The following is a 22981-nucleotide window of genomic DNA, read 5'->3' as shown; positions in this document are numbered from 1 at the left end:
GACTGAAGTGTGCTGTTTTGAAACAACATGGAATTGGGGACTGAAAGACATGAGTTCAAATTTCAGGTTTGTTTTCCACCAGATATATGATTTTGAATAATTCCATTAATGTTTATGATTCTCACTTCTAAAATCTCTAAAATAGGAATATTACCAACCTTGTAGAATTTTGTGATGATTGAGATACTCTGTGATATCCCTAATGCATCCATAGTCCATGCTTAATACTTATTTCACTGACTATGGCACTATTGATTATAAAACACACCACTATTGGTGGATAATATTTTGGGGGAGCAAGATTTAACATCAGGGAAAAAAAACATGTACCGGAAGGTCCCATGCACCCAAAAAAAGCTGGTGATTCGGAAAAGTGGATAAGAACAACACAAGGACAGAGGGTTCCAGGGAAAAACTACTGTTTTTGGCACAGTAACTTGGCTAAGCCCAAACCTTCTGATAGAAGACAGCCTAAAATTTATAACTCTTTTGAACAATGTTTTGGTTTCCCATGATTTCTGGTCATATTAGATAGGACTATTTTAACTAGAAGTAAAGGGGAAAAACTCAAGAGTTTTCAAGGATTACTCACAAAGTCCAAGGTGAAATCTGATGGCCTACGACTGCTGCCCTGGTCTAGGATGCCTGTGTGGGTGGCTCTTACGGCCTCTGCTCCAGACACTGGGGTAAAAGCTCTGAGCTTTTTATCCCTCCTGCATTTATTGGCTTCTCCTTGTCTCTGTGCAGGAGAGGTAGGGTTAGTACACTGAGCTTTGGGTATAGGTTTATGGGGAAAGAAGCAGGATAACTTCTTGGTCTTCTCTGTTTCAGGCCATACGTCCATCTCTAGTCCAGACAAAGGAATTCCCCGGGGTCACAGGGCCAACATGGGCCTGGAGGCAGCCCACTGAGTGTATGACTTAAGGACCCTGGAGCCTGTTTCCTGACCTTCTTCAGTGACTTTCCACCTGCAACGTCTGTGGTATTTGCATGAAGAAAAAGACAGAATGTAGTGAATCAAAAAGAGTCAAATTAGGAATTTCAATGGCTGAAAGCAACAGAAACAAAAATGTCTTAATTCAGAGGCCTCTAGAAGACCTGAGATAAATGCATGCTATCTCTTGGCTTTCTCCTCTGGCTCTGCCTCTGCCACCACTCCAGCAATGCTTCCCCTTATTCTGCTTCCTTTAAGGAAGTTTCAGGTTGTCTAAGATTCTAGGCATAGCCTCTTTTCTAACCTCAGTAGAACAAATCATCTCAGGAGTTTGCCTAGATAATCTTTGAGCTGAACATCCAGCAGATTGTTTATATTCATCTAAAATGCATACAACTATTTCCATCAAACCATTTACCATGAAGCAGCCTGTGGCTCCCCTCACCCGGGGACCAAGGTCAAGGGAGGAGAAGAGGGTTGAGCATCAGGGCCAGTAGCTGTTCATTCTTGCCTCAAGTTAGCAGTTCTCGAAGAACTTCGTACCTCATGAAGAAAGGTATCTAGTGGTTGTTGGGGTTTCGTTCAAGGCGGGTGGAAACAGGTGGCACCGTGAAGAAAACGGACCAGAATGCCTGGGCTTGGGCCTGGGCAGTGGGTTTCCCATCCTGAAGGTCAGCATGACACCAGAATAAGGTCTTTGCCTTCATAAGGCCAAATTCAACTAACTATCCAGAAACCAGGGGAATCGAAGGGGCATGAGATTCTTTGGGCAGAAATAAAATCATTTCTCTACCTTTTACCCTAAGCTCTGAAAACTCCCAGCTTGCTCACCAGACTGCTACATTTATGTTTGCTGATGCAGAAAAATAGCACTTTCCTATAGCATACCACCAGATGGTAATTGGATTCTAATAATAGAACAAAATACAGAGAATTCCCACTGCTTGGCTGGGTTTTAACTGATGTGACAGCAGAGAGCCAGCTTATCCACGATGTGCCTGTGAGGGAAGGAGCTTTGGGCATTTTGGCTGGTTAAGTTCTCTTAGAAACACCAGGTTTTGAGGAGGAGTCACACAGTTACTGGTTGGGGTGTTCTAGGGGCTCCTGTCTCCCCTTTCCGGGTTGACCGTAGATGATTGTTTGTTCCTTATGTCATCAGAGATCCCCAAGGCAGTTTGCGCTCCTGCATTTGAAGCCAGCTCCCTCCCTTCTCTGCAGTCGTCGGTGGGAGGCAGGCTTCTGGCAGCAGGGCTTCGCCCTCAGGAAGGAGCCAATTTCTCCTTCTGCCACCGTATCCTAAGCACACGGTGACTCTGAGGAAGGCCTCTGCCAAAAAAGCCACAAAATGCCCTGGATGGAACTGGTTATCCTCAGGGTCTTGACTCCAATTTTTGGAAAAATGGGAATTGTGTAACTTAGGGGTAAGACTATGCGACTTGGATCACATCTCGATTTATCTATTGCTACCTAGAGGACAGTTTCTTAGGGAGGCTTCTCAGCACAGGCCAGTCATGAGAAACTTGGACTCCCTTGAAAAAACAGGGTTCACTGATGAATCTGACCTCTGTGTTTCAGAGCTCATTTCTGAAAATAGGCCTGCGACAGCAACCCACTAGATCAGGGCCCACCTACTGAAGAATTAGGACTACAAAGGCACTTAAGATAATCACTGATTTCTTGATGAATATAACACTATTAAGCACCAATATTTGCTGTAGGGGCCAACAAACAAACAAACACACACACACACAATCAGGTCCTGGGGTCCCTGACCTAAAGGTAACCACACCTTGAATCATAGGCTGAGTCTCAAAAATCACCTAGAACAGCCTCCTCTCTGGTAGACGAGGAAAATAAAGATCATGTACATAAAGTGGCTGGTTGAAAGCCATGAAACTGAGTGTACAACAGTCAGGTTTGGCATCTAAAATACACTCGTGAATAATTATATTCCCAGTGCAAATCTCAACTGGAATGTGTGCAGCTGGAATAAACCGGAGAAGGAAGAGGGATGTGAGAGTGGGGGGAGGGGCAGAACTCCAATGTCTTCATCTGTGATCTCTGGGTGAGTCATGTGAGGGACTGCAGACAGCCCCGCAGATGGTCTGGAGAACCAGAACGCAGACACTCACAGAGAAGGAGAGCAAACCCTACGCGTTTGAACCTGTGCGTGTTCAGGGCCTGTGCACTGCACTTTGGGCTGAGCAATGAGGGGCGGCTTCCTGGAGGTGGAAGCATTTGAACTAAACTTTGAAAGAGGGTTATAATTCAGGTGAGGAGCAACAGTAGGACCAGCAGGCCTAGCCTGGGCCAAGAGGTGTAGTTCTGTACATATGTAGAAGGACTAGAGTTAGTATGAAGCTTGGCATCCTTTTAAATGCGGCTAGAGAGAGGGCTTACTGCCTGCATTATTCAAGAAATACATGAAAAGTTCTCAAAGCATCCGGGGTCAATCATCAGTACCAAGAATGAGAAAGTTATCCGAGGCAATGGTAGGAAAGACTCAAAAATGTTGCCTGTTACAAAGTTAAGTTTTGCCCTGAATCTGGGTGTTTATGTGGATGTGAGTGTATAGGGAGATCTGTCTCTGCAGGAGAGAAAAACATTTTGAAGACTGATATAATAGTAGAATTTCTGTGTTGATTTTGGTAACCGAATATGAGCCAGAAGGAAATATCTGATGAAGAGCAGAGGCTGGCACTCACGGAGTTAGATGTTCTTCGGGGCTCGGATTAGTGAGTATATTACTTGGGAAGTTACATATACAGATGTTTCCTGCCTAACATGACCTAATATGAAATGCTGGCTGCTTCCCCTGAACCATCCCCAAAGATGTCATATAAACATGTTTGATGTATTTAATAACATGGGAAAAAAAGGTGAAAAGATCTCGGGGAGGCAGAGTGCGATTGGGTCTCAGTATGTGTGTGTGTGTGTGTGTGTGTTTGTGGTGGGTGTGTGTGGATAGGAGGTGTGGGGGAAGTGAGTGTGGAGAGGGATAGAGGATCTGGTGTCAACTTTGGAAGCAGATTACAGAAAAATTTTTCTAGTTGTATCCTGCTCAGTTTTACATCGCTAAGGGCAAAAATTGCTTGCCAGGCAGAAAAACAGTTTTCCTGGCCCAATACCAGCTAGAAACTTCAGGGTAACAACAGAGAAGAACCCTGGGTGGAGAGCAGATGATAAATCAGGGCAGCCAAAGGCCTGGTTCCTGAGGCTCCCTCTTTCTCAGGCTCCTTGGCCCACAGTGTAAGAGTTAAGAGCACGGGTTCTAAAGCCAATGACCAAGATTTTAATCCTGTCGCCACTACACGTTGCTCTGTGACTTTGGGAAAGTTACTTACTTCTGCTCTTGGTTACATCTATCTTTGTTTTCTCATCTTTAAAATGAACATAATAATACCTATACAACCCTTAGGATGGTTTAAAAGATGCAATCCATATAAAAGTACTTAAAACTGAACTGGGATATACTAAGTGCTCAAGAAATGTTAGCTGTTATTTTGGAAACTGGAAGAAGCTGCCTTGAGGGGCAGTGCTGCTTTCTGGGGAGCTTGGGAGAAAATGGGGAATGGTGCAGCCCCAAGGTGTGGTCTTAACACACCACCTGTCCCCTAAACCAGCAGGAGAGGCAAAAATAAGAACACAAGCTTTTCCTCTTTCTTCCAGATACCCACTGTCAGCCAAGGCTATTGATGCTTTCAGGGTAACGTGAGTCATGGAGGGAAGGTGACTCTATACCTACATTCTCAGAGAAAAGCAACAAAGGGAAATTATATACTAGAGGACACAGATTTAATAAACCAGACAAAGTCGGTTTGAAAATATACATAGGACATATCCTCAGTAGGATAAGGGAGGATTTTAGAATCATGAGGAAGGAACAGTCAAAGAAAACCTGACTGAAGATGCTAGAAATGAAAAATATTATTGTTAAAACAAGGAACTCAGAGGTTCATTTTGATAATAGAATAGATATATCCATGAAGTGAACAAATAAAATAAATGATTATGCCAAGAACTCTCCCAGAAGATTCTAAGACATATGAAAATAATTGAGCCTATAAAAATAAAAGTTAAGAGAGATGGAGGATAAAAATAGAAGTTAACATCTGTAAGGAATCTCAGAAGAAGAAGATAAAAATACACATAGTAAAGAAAATACTGGAAAATAGCGATCAAAAATGTTTTCAGAATTAAAAGAGGATGTGGTAGATTTGACAATAATGTCCCCAAATTGTTCCATCTCCAGTTAGCCACAGGCCTTTGGTGGCCCCCTCTGCACTGATTCTAAGCTTGGCCAACTGGCTTGTTTTAGCCAATGAGACAAGAGAAAATTGATGCAGACAAAGACTTTAAAAGTGCTGCACATTGGGACTGGTCATCTTTGTTGCTTTTAGAAACCTGAGCTACCATGTGAACACACCCAAGCTAGCCAGGTGGGTGGTGGAAAACAGGTGGCCCGGTTGATCCATTTTTCCAGCTGACACCAGGCAGAACCATTTGGCTGATTAACAGCTGACTACAGAGGAACCACTTGCAAAACCCAGCCCAAATTATCAACCCATAAAATAAAAATCGATAAAAGTTTATGCTTTAAGCAATTACATTTTGGTGTGTTTGTTATACAGCGATAGAAAGCTGATATAGAGTATGTTAATAACCTAGACAGAAAATGCTCATAGTGGGTCAAACAGGAGAGGTTTAAACACAGAGGTGCACGCACCTGAAACAAGAACATAAAGGCGAAATCCTGAAATCATTTGGAGGAAAAAAATGCAGATCATCTTCAAAGGAAAATGAAGCAGATTGACATCAATATTTTCAAAATTTTTGGATATAACAAAATTGATAATATTCTTAAAGTATGAAAAAGAGAACTTCAATCCAAAGTTTTCTATCTAATCATTTAAATATGAGGGTAAAATAAAGATATTCTAAGTCATACTAGTCCCCAGAAGATTTAACATATAAAACCATGTGAGCCCTGGCTGGTGGGGCTCAGTGGATTGAATGCTGGCTGCAAACCAAAGGGTCACTGGTTTAATTCCTAGTCAGGGCAGGTGCCTGGGCTGCTGGCCAGGTCCCCCATAAGGGATGCTCAAGAGGCAACCACACTTTGATGTTTCTCTCCCTCTCTTTCTCCCTCCCCTCCCCTCTCTAAAAATAAATAAATAAAATATTTTTTAAAAGTACATGGAAATCATTAGAAGTATAATGTCAGCAGGAAGAGAAACAAAAACCAAAGGTGGCGGATGTAAGAGTGAGAAAATAAAACTAAATTTAAATTCTGTCTGAATAAGCACTGGGGAACAGAAGAAAGAAAAGGGGAAGAAAGGGAAGGAGGGAGGAGCGGATATATTCTTAACAATCCAGATGCAAACTTTTGATTAAACTTGAAGGCTCAAGTACAAAGTTTGGGCGACAGTAATGTAATCCAGGGCAGGCAGTGAGTCCGAAACAGGTTCTAAGGAAGATCTTTCCAATATGCCGCAACGTGCTGAAAACAGCTGCACCAATTAAAAGGCAATTAAATGTGTAATCAATGGAAATGCTACAAAATCGTTCTGTAAAAAAGTCTAGATGGGAACTGCCTGAGTGGCCTAGCTGAGTGAGAAATGTGTGCCAAGAGGAAGATTACTGTTTGTTTTTTTTTTAGTTGGTCTGCCCCTTTGCAACACCAATGAAGTACCTTTAAAAAAATGACAACTCAGCTCTGGTGGCTCAGTTGGTTGGAGCATCGTCCCACACACCAAAAGGTTGTGGGTTTGATTCCTGGTCAGGTTAAGTATGGGAGGCAACCGATAGAATAAACTCTCTCTCTCTCTCTCTCTCTCTCTCTCTCTCTCTCCCTACCTCCTTCTTTCTCCCTAAAATCAATAAACATATTCTAGATGAAGATTAAAAAAATGAAAAGGAAAAGAAACATCACAATTTAAAAACAGCTCTTTTCAGAGCGAGTAGAGAGGTGTGATTTCTACAGGCCCCAGGCATGGGAAAGAGAGGAATGCAAAGCACAGGAATGGGGTGGGGGGGTGGGGGGGCTGGGATGGTGGGGTGTGGAAGGCAGCAGCGAGGGCAAGACTGCTTGGCATTCTGTCTTGGCCTGGAGCCTGTGAATCTGAGCACTAAATGGTATGATGAGTGGGACAGAGGCAGCAGAACATAGAAATGATGTTTTGAACCAGTAAAACCAGCTAATCGAATAAGAAACTTTACAGACTGTAGCAGTCAGTACTCTCCCTTTTGAAGAAGTCCCATCTCATCTTTTTCTGACCTATTTCACCATGTCCGTTGTCCAGGAAAAAGGTGCTCAGGTTAAATCCCAATATTTCAATTATTTAACACCCACTTTTATATTACAGAACTCTTGGATACCAGGTAGCAGAGCAAATTAGTAAGGGTTTAATCAGAGAAACAAAACAGTATTCACCATGGGATAAAGGGTTTATTATAGGAAGTAGATCTAACTTAACCGTTGGAGAGTAGAGAGAGGTGAAGGTCCAAGAAGAAGTTGGAGCATCAGAGAAAGAGTCAGTATCCAGTCTGTATGAAACATCAAGTGCATCTGGCCTCCAAAACGGGTCTTAGAAAAGGAGAAGGCCATGGGAGGTCTGTGGGCAGCTCTACCTCTGTGGGTCTGCCGGCAAGTGTCTGAGGAGACCTGGAGTTGTCCTTGTCAACAGGATCAGCGGGAAGAAGAGCTGGACACAGAGGGGAAGAAGCTGGAATTCACTGGCACCTTTGCAATTTTTAGTCACTGCATCTAATCTTGACCTTCAGCAAGTCACGGATGCTGCTTCACTTCTGCCCTTCAAATCCCATGCAAGTTCCTCTTTCGGCCAAATCTCAGCCAGAACCAGGTAAGGAAGGGTTTTAACAGACAACTTAATGGAACTGGTGCAGGACAAAATACCCTGCAGGGTGAATAGTGTTGACTAGAATGATCCGGTTCGAGCTGAGATTTCAGGCTAGCGTGCAGGGTGGGTGAAGTTAAGAGACGGAAATGGGGATCAAGATACTGGAGGGGCATGTCAAGAAAAAGTGGGGTGATCTGAACAGGTACATTTCTGGGAAGATAAAACTGACTTTATTTTACTATAGGTCTGAAGCAATGCTCATTTTAAGCACTCAGTTGTGATGACTTGAAGGAGGGCCTGGTTCCTAGATATTAAAAGGTTTCTCACCTGTTAGAACATATTGTAACCTGGCCCATGTAACCAGGGCTACTCTCTACCAAAGTACCAGGACGAGGTGAACACAGCAGGTTGGCTAGAGCCACCCAAATTCAAGTATCTCTCAGCAACAACGGAGACATTTTCTCTACCTCAAGTTTTAGGACAATGAAAGGAGGTGCTTTCAAGGGGCTCAATTACATTATGAATTAATTTTGTACAAGTTGGTGAGTAGGTAAAGGCTTATAAATGCGTTAAATAAGCACTCTACATATAAAACTATGTGCTCATCAGCTACTACCTCTTTCTAATCCAAGCATTAACAACTAACTCAGGTTATTATAACAACTTAAGTATGAGTATAAATTTTCCCAGGAAAGGATAAGAAAATGTTTTTGTAGGGGTTGCCTGGATTCTGCAGGTAGATTAGAATGACCAACCCACACGAGGGCAGGCTAATGATGACAAATTCTCACAGGAGATATTTTGCAAAATTTCTAACCAGAATCCATGTCCAGATAGGCCAGCTTCTTTGTCTCCCTTTGCTGGTGAGATGATTTCTTTTCTTTATTGTGTCTTTTCTCCAGGGTGTAGGCCTTTGACAGACATGGATTTATGTGGGGACCCCCACTCTGTTCTTTGCCTGGGCCTAAAACTTTGTTTCCTCTCTCAGCACTGCCATTAAAACCCAAGTGTGTTAGTTCCTGAAGCAGGGTACTCATTCCTGTTTTGGCTCACACCTCTGCTTGCAGGGCCCTCTTGGAATTTCCCTGCTTTCTTCAAAATTCAACCATGCATTCAAAAAAATACTTGCTATACTTTAGGCTGTATATCTGGGGGGTTTTATGAGTCATTTGGTGGTTTTAGAATTCCAGATTTCTAGAGAATGAGTTGCCAAGATGATCACTAAAATTTCTTCCAGCCAACACTGTGCCTTTCCACACTGCAGCACTGCTCTCCTGGAATTCTAAATCCTACCCAGAATCTGGGATAAACACGTCAGGGCAAGAGAGGGTTCCTCCTGTGTTATCTGCTTGGAGTGAGGGGAGAAGGGTGGCCTCATCCCATTATCTTACATGCATTTGATTATCATGTTTTTATGAAATAGTGAAAAATAGCTTTTGTTCTTGAGCTTTCATTCTTTGAGTTTATTGATAGTGAGAATCCTAATCATTACCAATTTCTTAGAAGGCAGAGGACCAACCAGCTCTTGGTTTAGATGTCTTAGTGCTCATTTGTGGTTTTGAAGCTCCAAATTAATGATCTGTTGAGCAATAGAGATAAGCTCCTGGGAATTCCTGGATCTAGCAAACCATCTGCTCTTCTTTCCGGTGCACGGAGGGTAATCCAAGCCAATGTGCATTTTTAGGTTAATAACCAGTCAGTGCTAAAGAAACAGGATTAGAACATAAACTTTTTTTCATTCATAGCTGGACACATTGAAATGGAGGCTCAAATTGCTCTTTCTTTAAATTTATTCAGATGCTTCTTCTATGAAGTAACAAGCATGTCTTATCTGAGAAAGAGTATAGAAGTAGAAACAAAATTTATTCATCCAATAAATTTTTTATGCATCTTCTCTGCCTGTATCAGGCATGAAAAGGAAAGACCTGGTAAAACAGTTAAAGATCAAAGGAGATTGGGAGATAAAGGGCTGCTTTGGACCTATGTTTGCTAATTGGAGTAATGGAGTTCAAATCAGGGACTGAGTATCCCCAGTGAACACACTCTTGCATGTGAGCCTTACTGAATACTTGAGCTAGGTGCATGGGGTTGCAGAGAGAGGGGAAACATGTTTCCCAGAAGAATGTCCTATTGAAAACCCGATGCAACAGTCAGAAGTACCTAAAATCAGATGATGTGTGAAATAGAAGTCATAATTCTATTTATTCTAGGACAACATCAGTAAACCAAGTCTTCATGAGATAGAAAATAAATACAAAGAAAGATTATGCATTATGCACTTTTAAGTTATGTGTAACTCCATTTCATTTATCATTTTACATTGTTTTACAATCCACTTGATTGGTGGGTAGGTGTAGGTTTCTTGGTTTCCCTCAGGCTCTGACAGTAGCATGTATCTCCTTCCATCCCAGTGCCACCATCCATTCTCTTTATTAACTCCATCACCTTCATTTCCACTGGTGTTCAACTAATGGTAGTTATTATCGCAAAATTTTTAAGGACAGCCCTTTCATATTGAAACTTTCTCTCCTAAGAAAGGTGTATCTGTAAGGGCAGCAAGAGATTAAGCAAAGTGAATACAATATAGTTTTCATGAGGCCAGGGACAGTATCTATTTGTTCATTGCTGTATCTCCAGGACCTTATTTTTCTGTGTCTTGAAAGTAGTGGGTGCTCAATAAATAGTTGTTGACCAAATGAATAAATGAGTGAATGAGTGGCTGACGAAAGGAGAAGAGCCGTAGGAAAGTCTGTTACAGAGAAGTTGATGGGAGTCCCTGCCAGGTGTAACATCTCCACCCAAGAGGGATCTTTAGAGATAAACAGCTTTCCTAGGCCATTTGGATGGAAATGGATCTACTGGCTCCTAAAGACCAGTGAAGTTCTTTCAGGTTCCTGATACCTGAAAACAAATGGACATAGAACCACAATCATTAAGAAAAATGGGGAGGTAATGCTGGCAAGAAGTTAAAAAAAAAAGTATAAGGAAGAACATCAATGTTCCGAAGTTTAAAAAAAAGTATAAGGAAGAACAGCAACACCACCATCAGGCAAATGGACTGAAAGTTCATACACTGAATTGTCCTGCTGCAGACTGCAGAGAGGAAAAGTCACTGACACTGTAGTCTACTTCTGGAAGCTTGGAGAACCCTTCTGTTATTCTACTTGACACGGACCACAAACTCACAACTGATAGCTGTGTCTGCATTTCCCCTTTCTCCTTTAAGAGATATTGCCAACCTTCCTTTCCAAAATCCTAATTAAATAATAAGTTGGTTTTGGACAAAATTAATAACCAATAAATAAATATAACTTATGTAAACAAAAAACTATATAAATAAAACAAATATCAAAAGAGACAAAATATAACTACATATAGTTTTGTACTTGCACAAATTGAAGTACTTTCCAAGAGCAGAAGTGGGAGAAATGGGTGGCTTGGGGAGAGGGGGACAGAAAGGAAAGAAGGGACCATGGTAGAGTAGGAGTTAGGAAACCCAGCAATGACTAAAACTTGCCTAGTTGTAAAATTCCTTTAAGCTGGGCTCTTAAAAATATCCCTATTAATTAAGATAAAGTGCCCACAGATGTTCAACCAGTTTAAGGAGTTGAATTAGCAGAACGTCTAAATGTCCCCATTATGAAAAGAGATACTCTCTCATTCAGAAGCAATATGTGCTGTTTCTCATTGATTTATTCTGTTGGGAGCGAGACCAGGGAACTTCAGTAATATTTTTTCCTCTGTGATGTTATTGCAATAGTAAAGTTAAAAGTTAAAAGGCTGAGGTAATTTTTGTGTTGACTTCCTATAAATTCTCACTCCCACAAATTCCTCACTTCCCTGCAGTATGACTTATCATCCCCAGATCCATCACTAAACAATGTTAAGATACACTAAACTATTTTAAGACCACCATGACCCTAACTTTTACCAAATACATAAAGACAACCTTTATTTTTGAATGTCTCAGCAGAATTTGACAATACTCATTTAAACTCTTCCTGTCTTGGCATCCTCAAACCACTTTTCTTGATACCTAAAATCATGTCTGGGTCTCCTTTAAGAGGATCCTCTTTCTTTGCCGACCCTTCAATGTTGCTGCATCCTGCCACCATCCTTGACCTTCTCACTGTGCCTAGGTGATCTCATCTGCTCTCATGGTGTCAACCATCATCTCTAGGTTTTGCTGCTGCCCCCACCTTTACCATCATCATAAAACCAACTGTTCTATGGGCATTTTCAACTCAAATTTAAGATGTCTAAAAATGCACTATCATGTTCCTAGCTGGCGCTCATTCCAGCATCTACCCTTCTACCTTCTGAAGGGTTGACGTGAGTGCTAGCTCCCTGCTCAGAGACCAGTGCTGGTTGACAGTCTTGGATCTCAGGCTAGGGAATATATGAATGTCAGTATGAGCCAGGAATTTTCTGGGGCAGCCCCAATTTAATTTTTTAATCCAGATGATTAATTAAGCTATTCAATACAATTAACACTCATGCTTTTGTAGGATATGAACAAATTCCTAAACAACAAAAAGAAATTCTTTCTTAGGGCATGGGACCCAATTTCAGTTTGGAAAGTTATTATTCTGTATACACAGTAAATCGAAGTATAATATAAATTGGCATTGTGATTTATATAACTGCTCTGTATGTGCTTGATTAGTGTGAATCAATCCCCTAGATACCTGTACAAAGAAATTTAGTGCCTAACTTTTCAAGTCTGATGCTCTGACTTTTTAGAGTGCTCAGCAATGTGAAGTCACTTCTTAAAGCCTAGCTTAAGACGATAGTATATAGTGACAATTTATTGAGCTCCTAGTGTGGGTCAGGCTCTGTTGTAGCCCCTTTGCAGTTATTACTTTAATTCTACAATGACCCTACCAAATACCTTATCCCTTTCACACGGATGATGAAACTGGTACTTAAGCCGCTGGTGTTTTGGAGTCAGCTTATACGGACTATGAGAGCCAGTGGTATAAATATCTTTCTAACCTTGCATTCAGTGATGTCACATTGGTAGCTTAAAATCAGCCATGGTAGGAGTATTTACACCACAAAAATTGGCACATGTGACAAACCAAGGCCTTATTTATTTATTGTAAATGCGGGTTATTAAAAATTTACCAGTACACCACAATTTATAGCTAATAACCAGGTGAGCCACAATTCAAATTCTGACCTGTCAGTCTCCAAACTCTTGCTCTGTCTCTTAGTAATAGAAGTCACCAGCTGAGCACTGACTGGTGTGACTCAGTAGGTTGGGCACCATCCTGTAAACTGAAAAGTCACTAGTTCGATTCGCAGTCAGGGAACATGCCTGGGTTGTGGGCCAGGTCCCTGGATGGGGAGCATGTTAGAGACAGATGATCAATGTTTCTTTCCATATCTTTTTCCTTCTCTTCCCCTCTCTGTAAAAATAAATAAATAAAATCTTAAAAAAAGAAAAAGTCACCGGCTGAGGTCAGTATCCAGCACTCTCTTTAAGCTCTGATGCTCTCTTTCTAGAAGATGTCCCCCTTCCCTAACAAAATCCTGCTAACTCAAAATAGGAAGTGAAGTTCAGCCAGGGGCTATCCCAAATTCTCTTTACTCTGTTTCAACTCCTGCCAGAAAGGAAAGTCAAATAACCAAACTGTTAGAGAAAAACCAAAGAGGCAGAGACAGCTCGGCTCCTGTTTGTTCAGTATCCGTGAATAAGTGCAAACAAAGGAGGAGCTGAATAAACCATTAGTTCTCAAATGCCTTGAGGAACCCCACTGGAGAGCTCTTCGCTTGGCAATGAGAAGAAGGACCTCATGGAAGCCTTAATCAACACCATCTAATTAAGGTGATGGAGTTGAATTGCTGGGCCAAGCGTCCATCTGCTTCCCATTTCCAATCATTTAGCACACATTAGAAGTGAACACAACATAAACTCAGAGCAACCTCAGCGATGCATTGCGTTTCCAAGATAGGAGTAAGACAAAAATCAAACTTCCAGGAAGGTAACAGAATGGGCCAAATGACCTGCTAGAATCTGGCATGGACATGGAGTTTGATATTGAGAAAGTGACCTTTAATAAAGAATTCCACTTTTAATGACACTGGACTCTCCTCTGGCTAAGACGATATAGCAATCCCAAGGAGATATTTAAAAGCCTTGCACATTCATTTTGCATGTATTTTACAGTCCTTTGCTTTGTACATTCCATCTTTGGTTTTAAATGGCTAATTCTCTGAGGATAGAGATCGTATCTATTCAGTCCTTATAATAATAGGTTGTGTGTTTTTTGCACAATAAACAAGTTCTAACTGTGAGTTGCCTGTGCTCTGCTCTTTCTTACTTTGCTTAAAGTAAGTGAGTGGGGTGGTAAGAGTAGGGCTGGCAATAGCATGGGGCAAAGTTCTCCTCACACTCAGCACAGAAACCACCGTCTGTGACCACTTCTTGGTCAATAAAGTTTGTGTGCAATTGCCTGCTCAGGAACAACCAGGCCAAATGCAAGTCTTGAAAGAAAGCAAAGGAAGTCTCTCTTCCCAAAAAACCTATGAAGTGTGATCCTGGGGAAGCACTTACCCTTTGAGGACTAGCAGCGACGCATTAAACATTAATGACGCACAATGAAGATGTTGTCGGGACTAGACTCCAACCTGGAGGTTCTGGGGAAGAGCCTGCTAATCATTCATGATGTTGGCAGGATTCAGTGCCTAGCGGCTGTAGGCCTGTGGTCCCCATTTCCTCACTGCTGTCATTCTCTGCTTCTCACATGCACCCTCCCTCTTCAAAGCAGCACTGGCTCATTAAGTCCCCGTGCTTCATTCTCTTTGACTTGCCTTTCTGCTACCAGCTGCAGAAAACTGCTTTTAAAGGGCTCAGGTGCCTGGATTAGGCCCACCCTTTCTGATTAGTAATCTTAATCACATCTGCAGGATCCCTTTGCCGTGTAACAGAGTGTAACTGCACGCATGGTATCTCATCATAGTCACAGGCTCCCCCACATGCACGGTGGGAGCTTGTACAAGGCCAAGGGTCACTGGGGTCATTCTTAGAGTTTTGCCTCCCACAGGCAGGTCTTTGGTGGGATTGCTCACCTAAGCAACCTGGAAGAGCTAAGAGGCGTGACTTCAGACATGCCCCGTGTAATGGACTGAAGAAGCATGGTCAGTGACTTGAGCCCAAGAAAAGTCAAGGCAGTGGTGAGGCCAAACAGCTGGACTTTTTCTGTGGTGTGTTTGCGGGGGGGAGAGGCAGTGGAGCAAGGAGAGAAGTGGGAGGGAGAGAGGCCCCAAGGGGAAGGAGGTGGGCAGTTACCAGTTACACACAGGAGCTTTGAACAAACAGCCCAATGGGTCTACAAAGAATACTTCCTTTCTTGGGGCAACGAGAGCTCTAGCAGTTACCCTTCTAGTCCAAATATTCAAGAGCATCCCCATACTCTGCAGTTTGGCTTTCAAATTCTTCCCTTTACAGGCTCCCACTTATATCCCAGCCGTGTTTCTTATGAATTCCTCTAACACATTTTCTGCTGGAGTTTTAGTGGAATTGGTACATAACTGGCCTGATGGCAGCCAATGTGTCCCTGAAGAGGGGTGGTGCTGTTACCCTGGTGAATTGACAGTGATCTGGGGTCTCCCCCAGTCTTTAGGGTCACAAACTTGATTTTGCCAGCACTTCAAATGCAGGCCACACCCAGGCTAGGGCTCAGATGGACACTAATAATATTCGCTGCCTATGTTTCCCTTGCTGCATGTACTGACTTTTAGCCTCTCCCCCACTGGCTGACCTCTGTTATTATGTCTGGAGTTTCCAGAGCCTCAACTTCGGCATAGGAGGCACTCCTTCCTGGGCCCCTGGAAATGCTCCCCTTTCCCAACAACTGTAGCAGACCAGCTACTAGTTAGTGGGGCTCAGTACAAAACAAAAGTGACGGCTCTTGCTCAACGCTTGATGAGCTGCCTTCAGTTGTAGGGCCCTCCCGTTCTTCCCACCCTGACTCCCGTGTCCATCCATGTGGGAAGCCCTCCAAAACTGCCTTTGGATGACAAGCAAGGATCTCAGATAGGTACTGATATTATAATATATGAAGCTCTTGAAAGTTCTCTAAATCCAGAAACACTGCATTGAGAGGAAGTCTTTGGCATAATGCCTGCTATGGGAACAATAACAAACATGTCTAGTACTTTACATAGAAAATGGCAACTTGATAAAGGAAAGATCACCCAGACGATGAAATATAGAATACTGATAAGCAAGATCATGGAAGCAGCAAATAGTATAGAAGGAGAGAGACTGCTTTTTGGACCTGCAGAATTGTCTTGGGAAAGAGGAGAGAAGGAAAGAAAAGGAAGAAAGAAATAAAAATAAAAAAGAATCTCTACTTGGCAAACATCAAGGCTTTTAAGTTTTGGAGGCCTGCTTTTTCCAAAGGTGCCAAAGGCTTTCTCAAAAGTACCCTGGAGTAGGGTTGGCACAGTGGGTCTGGAGTGGAGGAGCGGGACAGGGTTGAGATGGGGACCTGTCTTTAAAATAATAGCCACCTAATGAACTTGGATAGTTAGCAAGGCTGCACTGCCTTTGCACCCGGGCTGAGGCGCAGTGAGAATTATGAAATGGCCGCTGGCAGATGAATGGGGATTGCCTCCGCCATCTGTCTTACAAATGATCCTGTAGGTACAGCTATTATTTCAGTCAGACACTGGCAGGCAGGCAATTGTTCACAGCCTCTGTAAAGAATAGGGGCTGTCAAGGGTTTGGTGAATGTTATGACTTCCCACAGGCCTGTTTGCAGCTTGTGTGAGTCATTCAAATGTGGAGGGGACACAGGGCCTGTGCTGACCCAGACTTTTTTTTTTAATATTAAATTTTATTTAGTTACTTTTCAAGTACATTTTTTTTTATCTATTTCTCCCATCCCACCCCCCCCCTGCCCGGTCTCCCCACTCCCTCCCATTCCCCCCCCCCCCAGTCCTCATCTCTGTGTCTTTCATACTTGCTCCTCAAAATCTATCCCCCCTTCTCCCCTTAAGTTCCCTTCCCTCTCCCCTCTGGTCGCTGCCCACTTGTTCTCTATTTCAGTGTCTTTGTTTTTATTCTGTTTGCTTGTTTGTTTTATTCTTTAGCTTCCTGTCAAAGGTGAGATCATATGGTATTTGTCCTTCAATGCCTGGCCTATTTCACTCAGCATAATGCTTTCCAGTTCCATCCATGTTGTTGCAAAAGGTAGTAGCTCCTTCTTTCTCTCTGCTGCATAGAATTCCATTGTGTATATGTACCACAATTTTTTGATCCATTCGTTTACTGAGGGGCACCTAGGTTGCTTCCAACTCTTGGCTATTGTAAATTGTGCTGCTATGAACATTGTGGTGCATAGGTTCTTTGAAATTGATGTTTTAGGATTCTTGGGGTATAATCCTAGCAGTGGAATTGCTGTGACCCAGACTTTTAATGTCCTTTCCCTTCACCTCGGCTGCCCCACCTGTCTCCCCATATTTTCGTCCTCGTCATGCCCCTCATCCCAGGCTTCTTCTCCTCACCCCTTTCTCCTCCTTTCACTTTTTCCACTTCTCACAAAACTACACAATTATCTTGGGAGAAAATTTATTGTTACCTTAGGAGGGCTAGTGTGTTGAGGTAGAACTTGCAAGGAGACAAAATTAAAACCACTGCCAGTCAACTAAAGGTCAGCTCTGGAATCCTGGTGGTTTCTCCCAGGGAAGGAGAGATACCAAGGGGAGTTAACAATGTAGAGAAGAGATGCTGAAAAAAGAGACACACACCATTCAATACTGTGTGAATTCTGGCTAACAGTTTGGCCAGAAGCTAAAAAAAGCTAGCTAGAAGATCTCATCAATACCCCCGGGAAGTAGGTGTGAACTTGAGCGCACAAAATAGCTTCCTTTAGTTTGATAAATGTGCTCATTTGTCAGCATTTTACCTTTCATCCTTTCATGGACCAATCTGAGTGACATGATTGGCCCACACCTGGTTTGATGTGATGAATGGATTTGAAGCCCCACACATAGTGCTCACCTCCGAGCTGCGAAGCACCTCCTGGCACAGACTCAGAGCTGAGTAGCGAGAACCTCACTACCTCGCCTCCCATTTGGAACAGGAAGTGGTTTTCAAAGGATGGCGCCTTGAGAATCAAGTTCAAATGTGGAATTATACGATTGCTCTTGGAGCCTGGTAAATATGGCAAGAAAACCAGAACTCACTGTCTCTCTCCACCCTGGCTTTGCTTATATTCTTATATTCTTCCTTGAACAACTCTTCCTTCTCTTCCCTTCCCTACCTCTCCACCCCTCCCACCATCCTGCTCTGAAGAAATGTTTAAGACAAAGGAAAATAAAGAATCCTCTCTGCAGTTGCTTCTGAAGCAGATGCCATACATGAAAATCACTGTATCTCATTAGACAATGTAATTTAAGTTTCCTCACTTCAACTTTGCCAAGAAGAGAATCAGAGTACTGTATGTCAAGTATTATTGAAATGTCAGTTTTACTTACAGTGAACCAAAAGTGTTCTCTACTAAGATTTTGGTGGCATAAAAACTTGGGGATCATTTTTTATTCTGCATTGAGAGTCGAGCTTAAAGCTATTTCTAACAAGGTACAGCCTGTCCACGGCTTCCTGTCTAATCTCCTATCATCTGAGTGACCGTGAGGTTTATTATGAAGCCAGGCACCTTGGAGAATGAAAGGATGAAAGTTCCTGTCCATGATTACACCAGGACAACAGATATAAATCTAGAGTGTCCTGGACAAGCCAGGGTGCACAGCGCCCTGCTCATCATGGGAAGGCCGAACAAGAGGAGGAGTATTTTATTGTTAGCAAGGGTAATTATCTTCTCTGAGTGCCCAAAGCCCTAGCCGAACTTGTGATCTACTTGGAATTTATTATATTCTACCTTAAAATTTTATCTCTCTTTATATGTATTTGTCCTGGAGGTTGGGGTCTGAATTGCTATTTCTACCCACCAGGAGAGATCCAGAAATCTCAATATGTTTGTTAATGACAACCAAGTTTGACCTGAGAGGAGCTATTGGTTCTCTCTGGTTTCAGAGGGACATGCCCATCCCCACCCCCTTGTGGGAGATCCCCCCTGAGAGTTTACACATCACCTTACGGGTTAAGGACTGGATCAGTGTCCTATTGCTTCTGTAATACATTACCACAGATTTAGTGGTTTAAACCAACACAGATTTGTTATTTTGTAGTTCTGAAAATTAGAAGTCCTCTAATCAAGGTTTTGGTAAGGCTGTGTTCCTTCTGGAAGCTCTAGAGAAGAATCTGTTTCCTTATCTTTTCTAGCTTCTAGAGGCTGCTTGCTTTCCTTGGTCTGGGTCCCTTCTTCCATCTTCAAAGCCAGTATTTGAGAATTTTTCAATTTCTGTCTCTGCATTCATCATCATATTGCTTTTTTCAGACTCTAACCCAGTTGTTTCTCTGATTACCTTGGGCTCACCTGAATTACCCAGTATGATCTCCTTATTCCAGCATACTTAATCACATCTGCAAATCCCTTTTGCTGTGCAAGGTAACACATTCCCATGTTCTAAAAACTGGGGCATGGTCACTGTTGGGGGGGTATTATTCAGCCTACCGCAAAGACCACTTCAAACTAGACTGCGGTTGATTCATTAGGTACTTTGTTATCCAAATGTCACAGCCATCATTAGTGTTCCTCATAGGTCTGTCTTCAGTCCTCCAGAACAGAAGAAATACATTCCTTGTTGGGTAGCCACAGGGAGTGAATTCCAGCACATGGGGTAGGCTACAGAAGTGCCTTTGACTTGGTCAAAGAAGCGAAGAGAAATTCTCTCCCAGGGGACTTAGACATTCACCTACTGGGCTGAGTACATACACTCAAGGTCTCTTCTGGTTCTTGGTTTGCACACCTGGGTACATCTACATGCAAGGTTAACATACATATTTCTTCTGAGAAGGGTCTTGGAGGAAACATTCAGAAAACAGTAGGGATACCTGGAATGTAAGAGTTCATCACCAGCATGCTCTCCCCAGGCCTGAGCCTCCTTAGAGGACTAAAAAGAAGTTTTCTTCTTCTTTAAAGGAGAAGAAAAGTTCTTTAGGTTGGTCTTTTCTTCTTCAGAAGTCTCTTCATCTTCAAATTCCCGAAAGGTGGAGATGAAGAGACTAAAGATGGGAGAAACTGAGGTCATTGTTGATGAAGAAAGGTTCTCGAAAAAGCAGAAGGAGGTGGGCTCTGGAAGAGGGGATCCTTCATTAACAGGTGGGAAGGTGTTAAGGTTGTGGGTATAAGAGAGGCCAAAGAGCTTAGAGAAGGAGCTGGGGGAAGTAAAACTGTTTTAAGTAGGAGAGCACTGGTCTTAGGGAAGCTGGAAATTAGATCATTTGCCAGAAGTAAGGGATTTACCAGAAGAGATGTGGGGAGAATGGTGAAGGTCTGGAGCAGATGCTGGGCCAAGTTGTCTGCAATGACATGTCAGGCCAAGTCCAGGGAGGAGAGAGAAAGCATGCCAGTTATTGGAATAATAAACATTTCACATAGATCATTGTTAATTAGTTAGAAGTAATTAACCACTAAGGGGTTCAGAAGCAGCAGGTGCAATGTTCACGGTCTAGCTTCGGTGTCACAAAGCCGGGCAAAAAAGGGTGAGTTTTCAAACTGAGAAACAACGAAGTGATAACTGGCATGGATAAATAAAAGGGTTGACCAATTCAAGAGATAAGGAATTTTATAGCTTAGAAAACCATTATTTCTTCTTTCTTTTCCACATTAAGTTTCCCAGAGAAAAGGAAGTACTGAAAATTTGAGGGAAAGGCGTCCCTGTGCTAGTTGGATGGGAGCCGTGGAGGGACCTGCCAGTATGGAATATGAAACAGGAAAGTAAAAGGCAGAGTTTATTTATTTTATTCATTTACTTTGGAAAACGAAGTGACTCTGGAAAACTGCTTTCTGCCTTCTAGAGGCTGAAGAAACTAAGAAGCAGGATCGGCCTGTGACACAGTGGGGAGTGGTCACCAGGGGTGGGTGGCTGAAGACCAGCAGCACATGAGTCTGGGGTGGATGCTGAGTTAGGGGGGCGGACACAAGCAATTTGAATGTTGATAGATATTGACAATTTGCCTTCAAAAAATGTGGTCTCAATTTATGCTCCCATTCAATAGTATTGGACTAACAAGGATCATCAAGCTTCTGAAGGCTACCTTAAGAAATTTTTCATTTCTCTAACTATGAATGAGGCTAAGTATATTTTCATATGTTTAGCTATTTGGATTTTTTCTTGTAAATTCCTGCATGGCGGCTTTAAGTGGAGGACAGGTCCTCTTCTGTAATAAGAGTGACTTAAGTTTTGAGTAAATCCTAAGTCTCGATGCAACCAGGTGAACAACGTAGACACACTCCTGACCTCTCAGAGCTGAATGTGTTGTGGGCGAGACAATGAATTAGAAAACAAATGTATAAATACATGTTTTGATAATGTCTATGAAAGGAAAGAAGGGGTGCTGTGAGGGGGAACAGCAAGTGGAGACACGAAAATGAGGTTCCCCCCTGGAGGTGCAGTGGTCACAGCAGATCTTCCTGAGGAGACGTGGAAGTGGAGACTTGATACTCGAGAAATGTCAGTCATGTGAAGAGCTTGGGGAAGAAGTACTCTTGGCCTCACAGAGAGCACATGCGAAGCTTTTCAGGTGCAGGAGAACCTGGCACATTTGGAGAAGTGAAAGATGGACTGGCCAGTTAAACACTGTGAGAGCCGAGTTGGGGTTCATTTGCAGTCTTGACTGAATTCAGGGAGAGAGATCCCTATAGGCCTAAGGAGACCTGGACACCGTAGTCAGGGCTTTCTTTTCTTAGAGAAAAACTACATGGAAATTTAGGTCAAGGGCTTTTGTGGGTTTACATGGAGAGTGAAGGCTTAGAAGCTGACATCTTCTCTAGGCAAGACAGCTATCGTGTCATTCCTCACAAAGGAGGACAGGTTTGAATGGCTTCTGAAAGTCGATTCAGTCCTTTTCCTTAATGATCCCTTCCTGTCACTCATACTCTGTAGGGATGATGGCTGTTAGAGGTAACCGTTATCCCTCATGCGGCTACAGCAGCCTCCTTCGGTTGGTGGGTTTCATTTCCTCCAGTTTCATTCCGTAAGGAAGAGGAACTGATAAGGAAAAAAAGAGAATATGAACTCGAAGGAAGCCCAGTGTGGAGGGCTGCGGCTCCCATTCCCTTCCTCTCTGTAGTGTCCTCAACCTCTAACAGCTGGTGAGTAGAATGTGTGTGAGAGCCACTGTGTACCTATGCGCATGTGTGTGAGTTTCACCCACTACGGAGAACCTGGTGGGGCTCGGAGGAATGGAGGCAGGAGTAAGGTAGCTTAGACCAACTCAGCATTAGGCTTGATGGAAGACAGCTGTGCCTCCTTCCAGTCCTTTCCGTTGCTTTTGCCACAGGGAAGGTGAGGCCAGGTGAGGTGCCCCCCCAAAATGAGCACTGAGCCGGCTGCCCAGGTCTCCCCTCATTGGGATGGTAATGCCACTCCCAGTGAGTGGAGCTGAGGAGCATCACATCTTTCCTGTGCTTCAACGAATGTCTGGATTGCATCCTTCCAGCCGTATCCTGTCTCTCTGGAAGAACTACAGGTAATTATCATTCCTTTTCACTCAGTGAATTCCCAAGACTTTGGCCATTTCTGTGACCCTCTCCATGTTAATCTTACGTTAGAGCAGCCAGACACCATGAAGACCTGAATGTGCTTCCAGGCCCTGTACATGGGAAGAGAATGTCTGACTCCCCTACTTTGTTCGTTTTGATGGAGTCTTCCCCAAGTGGATGGAGGCCAGCTTCTCCATCAGGACGTCAGAACTCTGAAGAGTAACCTGCAACCTGGGGTGAGCTGCTTCCAGGCCGACCTGCCCAGCACAGTGCCCTTCCTTTGCCCCAGAAGATGCTGCACCTACTCCCCTGGGGATTGTCTCCAAGTGCAGCCATCCCCTGCCCTGGGCAGTTTGGGGCTGCCTCTTACTGCTACTGCCTTTGTCCCACTTCCTGTAGTGGCGAGTGGCATCGGACTCTGTGGGAGATTCTTTTTCTTGGGAGAGGAGGACATGGGAGATGACCCCATCTAGTACTACAGGGCCGGACCTGCAGGGGAAGAGGGGGTGAGAGATAAAGGAATCCCTAGGCCTTGGGCGGGGACAGTTGAAGACCGAAGTTCCAGGAAG

Source organism: Artibeus jamaicensis, unplaced genomic scaffold (genome assembly GCF_021234435.1).
Source record: "Artibeus jamaicensis isolate MK-2021 breed Jamaican fruit bat unplaced genomic scaffold, CSHL_Jam_final contig_588, whole genome shotgun sequence".
NCBI lineage: Eukaryota > Metazoa > Chordata > Mammalia > Chiroptera > Phyllostomidae > Artibeus > Artibeus jamaicensis.
This window is presented reverse-complemented; position numbering follows the sequence as displayed.